Source organism: Spermophilus citellus (genome assembly GCF_964194105.1).
Source record: "Spermophilus citellus genome assembly, chromosome: 18".
In the NCBI taxonomy this organism is placed as follows: Eukaryota; Metazoa; Chordata; class Mammalia; order Rodentia; family Sciuridae; genus Spermophilus; species Spermophilus citellus.
The window spans coordinates 63,937,138-63,944,876 of record NC_138200.1 but is presented as its reverse complement, the minus strand read 5'-3'; positions in this window follow the sequence as shown (position 1 = coordinate 63,944,876).

Below are 7,739 nucleotides of genomic sequence, written 5' to 3'. Positions count from 1 at the left end.
CACATATTACAGAGAAATAGGAAGAAGAGCTAATAAGAAATAAGTAAGGAATATATTGCATGAAAGTCTTTGAAAGCAGTAGGCTAGAAATGTGGGTATAAAAAGATATATATAAAATTTTCAACTGCTAAAAAGAGACCCTTCTTATAATGTGTCTTATAATCTTGTAAGGTGCTGAAAATATTAACTGTCAAGCTATTTAGATTCTTCTAGATATAATTAAAATTGTGATATAATAGTTTATCTGGTACCCCCAAAAATAGTTTATCCTAAAATGTCATCATTTATAATATACTAGTTATCCCATTCTTTACAACTATTTGGACATTAGCCAAAATTTTGAGACATTGGCTTTAAAATGTGCCAAGAAGAATATAATTTTTTAAATTCCCTTTAGGGATAATGAACAAAAGTGAAAATATCTAAAAGCAAGCTATTCCATTGCGTTACTGTTTTCTGTCACTATAATGAAATGCCTGAAGCAATTAACTTATAAAGAGAAAAGGTTTATTTTGGCTTACAATTCTGGAGGTTCCAATTCAAGCTCAAGTGACCCCATTGCTTTGCGTCTCTGTCAAGGGCAGTACATTATGGCCCAGGGGATTCTGTGGTAGAGAAATGAGTCAGGAAGCCAAGCGACTGATGGTATTCTTTCAAGGGCACACACCCAATGACCTAAGAACCTTCGACTAGGCTGCCCCTCCTGAAGATCCCATCATCTCTCCGTAGTTGCTACTCTGGGGATCGAGCCTTTAACACATGGACCATAATCAGACCATAGCACCCACTTATTAGCAAAAAAAAATCAATATAGTATTTTTGTAAGTAAGCAAATAGAGTCATCCTAGCCAACTGTGCCCTGGCTTGTCATTCAAGGTCCCTTCCAAAGGAGATAAGAAACTTTCCCAATGTACCAAACAAATGTGCCCTGACTCATGTGGGGCAAATAGCCCCGGGAGGTGGAGACTTGGATGTTCTTCACCACGTGACCGATGAGGCCACCTGAAGGGGTCCTGCCTCCCCTCTCACCGGGGTTCTCTCCTCTGTGACCCAGCCTCATGGAAATGCTCCTGGGCCCCCGACATCCCAGATCCATCATACTTTGTGCCCCTTGCTGCTCACTCCCTTTTCCCTCCAGGACTCAACATACACACCACCTCCAAAAGGAAGCCATCTAGTGTCCCTCCACAGGCCCCAGGGTTAGGACCTCCTTCCATTCCCGATGCCTACCACCCAGGTTCTCGGCATTATAACAGCCTATACTTATGGCAGAGCAGTTTCAAAAATGCAGTGAGAAAACAGCTTCTGAGGTATGTTGCCAGGAAGGCTAACTCCTGGGCTGGGTGAAGGTGGGGTCCAGGAAGCCATGTTTAAGACACACCCGGTGATCTGATCTGTTCCAAGTGGCACAATGAACACCTCTTGAGAAATTTTTTTTGTTATGCAATTGCTTGTTGATTTGTCTGAGCCCATACTAGCCTCTGAACTCTGAAGAATCAGAATATCTTGATGATTATCATCTCTTTTACAGTCTTAAAACACTCCCTGGCACATAGGAGACACTCAATAAACGCTTGTTGAATATATGAAAAAACGAATTAATTAACTGGCCAGTGCTTCCATTCTCCCCACCCCCCTCTCTCTCTCATCAAGGCTTACATTAACCCAAGTCAACTAAACTAGCATGTTCTTTGGTTGGATTTGAGCTACATGCAGTGAGGTTAGTCAGGTTTACCCTTACGGATCAGAAGCTATGTGCATCTCTGACAGTATAAATTCCAAACCACCCTAACTTTCACCAATGATTCTTTTTCGTCGACACCAACTTGCAGTGTCTAGAGTCCTTAGTGTGCAATAAAAGGTTGAGAGCTCTTGCCCAAGCAGCCTGCCGCAGCCTGTAAACTCTGTTTATGTGCCATAGCTTGTGTAACCACCTCCCTCAATTCAGTGCAAAAAGGAGCCGGGTGCCAGGTGGGTTGCAAACGGCTGGATGCTTGTGTGGAACCCGGGAGAACTTACAGAGTCTAGGGTGGAGCCATGCACCACACCTTGGCATCTGCAGGGAAGATTCTGGAATGACTTTCCTCCCTACTTCGCTCCTCCCAACCTCCCGCCACCTCTCCTCTGGCTCCAGTGTCCTGGGGATCACTCAGGGGGACGCCCACAGGCAGTCAGCAACCTTTCCACTGCATCTCTCCTTCCACATTCCCAAGGCCCTGCAACCCCTGGTGTCCCTTTGTTTCTCACACCCTCCCCTGCCTTGGCCCAACTGTTGTCCTGCTCTCTGACCCAAGGCTCTGTCTCAACTTCGGCTCATTCTATAGGACTCAGGGGAGTGGTTCAGGGGAAGGTGTCTCTGCACCCTGGGAGTGGGAGTGAGAAACTGATGTGACTCCATTTTGAAAATAAATAAATAACAGCAGCTTCTACCTCAAGGCCTGTCCTAAGGAAGGGGACCTGACCCTTGTCCTTGGAAAAACCCCCAGAGCCTTTCTAGGCACATACCCACCCTGCTGAGTTGTTTGTCTGCAAATAACAGGAGAGATCTGTGGTGCCAGGTGACCCTGACTCAGTCAGGCTAGGTGAGGACCCATAGCAACCCCCCTAGCAACCACCAATCAGCATGAGACAGGGAAATACCTGGGATGCCAGATGATCCCCCAGTAGTTTATGGTGGTTGATAACATGTTGGGAAACCATGTAGTTCAGCACGTACACCCCTCATGGCTTAAACCAATCAGTTCAAAGGAATCCTCCTCTTGTACTAACCAATCACCCCTACCCAAATTGTTCCCGCCAGTGAATGTGCTAATCAATGTTAAGAGTTGTTGTTTGATTTTCCCGTGGTATGGAATGATTTGCTGTGTGATGTGTGACACATAGAATATCCCCCCAAAAACCTATAAAATCTCACTGAACAAAGGACTGGGACTCACTCCCTGGGACCACTGTGTCGGAAACAGTTGTGGTCCAGGCTCAAGCTTGCCATAAAGACTCTTGTGTGATTGCATCGGATTTGGCTCCCGGAGATCTATTGGGGTCCCACAAATCTGGCATTATGGGAGAAAGGCGTGGAAGGCAGCACAGTGGTTTGGCCTCAGGATGGATTGTCCAAGAGGTTCTCAAACCCTGCAGGCCATGGAGATGAACTTGCTGACACTCTGGGGTGGGACTCTGGTTAGGAGTCCATCAGGAAATCAGGCAGCTGACACAGAGAACGGATAGAGAGAAAGAGTCCAAGAGGCTTTGCAGAGTCAGATTAAACTAACCTGGAAATGAAGGAAAAGAAGAGAGTGTCAAAAGAGTCCACCAATGCCGGGTGTCGCTGCAGTAAGGAATCCACCCTGACATCAGTCAAGATAAACCCAACCACCTCCATGACCACCGTCCAGCTGCAAGTTCACGTACATCTGGGGGTCATCAGCCTCGGGTTCAGAGGTGAAAGAAACTAAGGGGGTTGAAATGTTCTTTCAGGCAAAGGATGTAGATGTTGAAAGGGGAAAGGCTGAAGGTTGATTCTGGGGCTTTCCCCAGGGAGGAGCTAGAAAAGGAGCCAGAGGAAGGAAATGAAGATGGAAAGTCTCAAAAAGTGGTCGGTTTCCATTTGTCTTCCATAACTGAATCCCTAACAAAACATCTGTGCTAGAATCACGGGGAGCATCACATACTGAGCCATGGCACCCTCAGTGCCGTCCTTAGCTCTGCAGAAGCATCTGAATACTTCCACCTTGCTCCCCAGGAAACACCACCTGAATGTTCCTTACACACAGGGGCGAGGAACTGAAAGGAACAGCGTCCGCACTGCACCACCTATAATATTATATTGTGCGACCGCGATCTCTGGGGAAGAAAAAAACACGTGGGTATGCCGCAGGTTAGGCAAACACCCACTAAATATTGATGCCGGCATAATTATAATGACTAAAATAAACCTGGCATAAAATTATCCTCCCAGTCAGAGGAGAGACAAAATGAAGTAATTTGGTCATGAAAATTAATACAAGTTGACTCTCAATTTTCAATGCAGCTAATTGGAAACCACTTATTATTCAAACTTCGCTTTTGCCTCCTGTCTGGTACTTTTTTTTTTTTTTCCTCCTTGCTCTGAGAATGAGGAAAGTGAGACGGAGGCCTCAGGGGCAAACTCAGGGTATTAAGATAGTGGAGCAAAGAGAGTCATGTTTATTTTTCTAAGGTGGTGGCTTCCAAAGTTACACCCATGCTAATTTTGCCATTCAGCACACACCTCTGTGGGCATGGCCCAGGAGATATGCCATCCTGTCCTCTCCTATTCAAACATTAAAATTAGAATGAGATTGACACCATTGTAAGTGTGATCGCTTGCATGACAGCTTTATTGTGATATAATTCATATATACATTATATGTTATCTATTCATTACAGTGTTGATCAGTGGCTCTCAGTATTCAGAGTTGTGCAGCTGCCTTTACATTTCATCACTCCAAAAAGAAACCCTGAGCCCATCAGCAATAACGATTCACTCCCAGTTTCACCCCCAACTGCCAGCAACCACCCACCACTTTCCGTCTCTATGGGTTTGCCTATTGTGGACCTTTCCTCTAAATGAAATCATGTATTCGATGGCCTTTGTGTCTGGCCTCTGAAAGTGGCTGATGAAAATATCAGCATGATGTTTTCATGCTTCGCCCACGTGGTAGCTCACACCAGTATCTCTCTGCTTCTTACAGCCGAATCATTCATTCACGAGATATAACAGACTTAATCCATTTGTTCATCAGTTAATAAACAATAGGGTTCTTTCCACCTTGGAGCTCTTACGATAATGCTGATATGAATGTTCCTATACAAGTTTTACCCACATAACCTTGAACCTGATCTGTGTTGAGGGCAGCTCACCCGCCCAGGGGTGTCTATGTGGAATGCGGGCAGCCTCTGCTGCAGCTCATGACTTCAGTGTGCGGAGACAGATCCGCGTCTCCCCTGCTCTCACGCCAAAGTCCAGGCTTCTGGTCTTGCTTTACTTCCTCCAAGTTAAGAGATTAGAAAGGGCCCATCTTCCATGACTCTGGATGAAGTACTAGACTATAAGTAAGACACTGGTTACATAACTCGGGGCTTATCCCAACCATCCTGTTGGAAACCCACCACCCCTAGCGTGTGGCTCCCTGGAGAAAACACTTGGAGGGGTAACAGGAGTCCCTTGGAGGATATGGAGATAATTGTCAGCTACTGTCACTCTAAAAGCTCTCAAGAGGTTTATTCTCAGAAAGAGGACAGGGTAGTCTGAATGTTTATGCCCCACCCCTAAATTCGTGTGTCGAAATCCTTGCCCCCAGGGTGATGGTATTGGGTATTGGGCCTCTGGGAGTATTTAGCAAAGCCTCATAGACAGAATTAATGCTCATGAAAGAAAAGGCCAGAAAGCTAGCTCATGCTGCTTCCTCCACGTGAGACAGACCCAGCAAGAAGCCAACGTCTGTGACACAGGAGGATGTGTCACCAAGAGGGTGGCGCATGAGGATCCAGGCTACACCCCCGCCCTCCTGGAGGCTTCCTCCATCTTGCTTTGGCTTATGGGACAGTCCCAGCAGGTGGACAAGGTCTTCCTTTTCAGATTAATCATGACACATACTCTACAAAATAGTGCCTCCTCCAACCCCCATGACGCGACACCCAGCACCTCTCCATCCCCCAAGCCCAGGCCTCACTCCATGCCTTCGCCCCATTACTTCTACCCAAATTTCCCTTGCTTCTCTTCTCCCTGGGCAAACTCCTCTGGTGCTGCAGGACTCACCTCGCATGCCACTTCCTCAATAGACATTTAAAGAGCTGTGCCCAAGAAAACCACCTCGGCGGGAGGCTATGGAGAGGGGCTGGTAGGGCGACCCTCGAGGGCACAGCACTGTGGGATTGCCATGTGTAGCAGGTACTATGGGTGCCCCGCAGCCTTCCCCTCAACCCTCCCCTGCATGCCAGCACAGCTTCCAGATGCCAGCCAGAAGCTATGTTCTTGTGTGTTGCTTTCTCATGGGGTGACTGGTAATGACAGCAAATGAATTCACCTCCCACACATACACCCTCAACAATAACAAGTCAACACTGACCATGCTGAGACACGAATGGAGACAGCAGCCTCATCCCGCAGGTAGGACAACTCCCCAGAAAGGTGTCACACTGCACTCCAGAGCTTCGGGGGTGGTGGTGGTGGAGGACAATGCTCTTTTCCTTACTAATGCTGGCCGCCTTCCCCTCCCTGTCTCACTTCCCCGCTCCTCCTGGTGTTTCCTAGGAGCACCTCCCAAATAAGCTACTTGCACTTGAATTCTCTCAAGGTCTGTCTCCAGGGAGACTCAAAGTAAGACACAGTGGTAACCTCTTGCAATCCAATCACACTGGAACTTCTCGCAGGGACTCCTGAGATACTCGCTCCTTCCTGAGGGAAATGTCCCTCCTATAAGAGAGACGTTTGTGCTTTGTGCTTCGTTGTCTAAGAAGGTTCAGAAGATGCAGGGCAGGAGTGCATGTTTCCTGGGGAATGCAGACGTTTTGGAATGAGTATATTTTATATTCAGCTGGCTGCAGAGCATCAGGAGCAGGTGGTGGAACCTGCGCTGGGTGAGACACAACCACTGCAGCCATTGTTCCTGGGACTATCTTACCTCTTGCTGCATTCTCCCAGCACTTAACAAGATGCTTGGTACACAGCAGGTGTCCAATACATGCTGACTATCTTCAGTAAAGACAAGATTTGCAGACCATTGCACACAATACATTTCAGGATCTTTGTCTTTGGACACATCATTCTTCTTTTGTTATTTTTTAATTTGTTTTAATTAATTATACATGATACTAGAAAGCATTCTCTCTTGGCATATGTTTTACTATGTTGCATTTACATAAAGGTTAAACTACGGAACAAAAAAACCAAATCCTCAAAATATAGTAGCTTAATACATAAACCTACACGTGATAAAATCATCAAGACTAAACACACACACATTCATACACACACACAAGTGGGTACAAGTAAAAAAGAAAATCTAAATAAGATCTGTAGGTTGTACCAATGTCAATATCTTGGTCATGGTATTTTTTCAAACTATTATCATTAGAGGAAAGTGAGTGAAGTGTATGTATGAAGGAGTTCTCTGCATTGTTTCTTAAAATGGCATGAGGATCTACAAGTATCTCAAATTTTCAATTAAAAATATACAGGGCCATAAATAAGAGTACAGGTAATCTAGATTTGTGAGCCTAGTGAGACAGCTCCACTCCATAAGGTCATTCAGGGATCTAGGTTCCTTCTTCCTGTGTCCAACATCAGACCAAAACCTTGACATTAGCCCAGTGAAAGTGATTTCTAATTTCTGGCCTCCAGAACTATAAGAGAATAAATGTGTGTGGTTTTAAGCCACCCAGTTTGAAGTAACTTGTTACAGTTGCATTAGGAAACTGATACACCATCCCAGACTGGGTCAAAATTCAGTTTCAATCAGTCAGAATGTATCATCTCCAGCTACAGTGATCAGTTAAGAGGTGGTCACATGGCTCATGGACTGCCCAATCACAGTCTTCCCTGGGAGTTTTACTGGAACGTTCTGAAGGATTTGGAGAATAAGGAAGTTGTTGACTTTGGCTACCACAGGGAGAGGCACTCAGCAGCAGCTTGGAACTGAGAGGTGGAGACAGAGAGCTCTGATGAAGTTTGAGGCCCTGCAACTAGATCCATCTTTTGAGCTTCCAGTTACCGGAGCCAA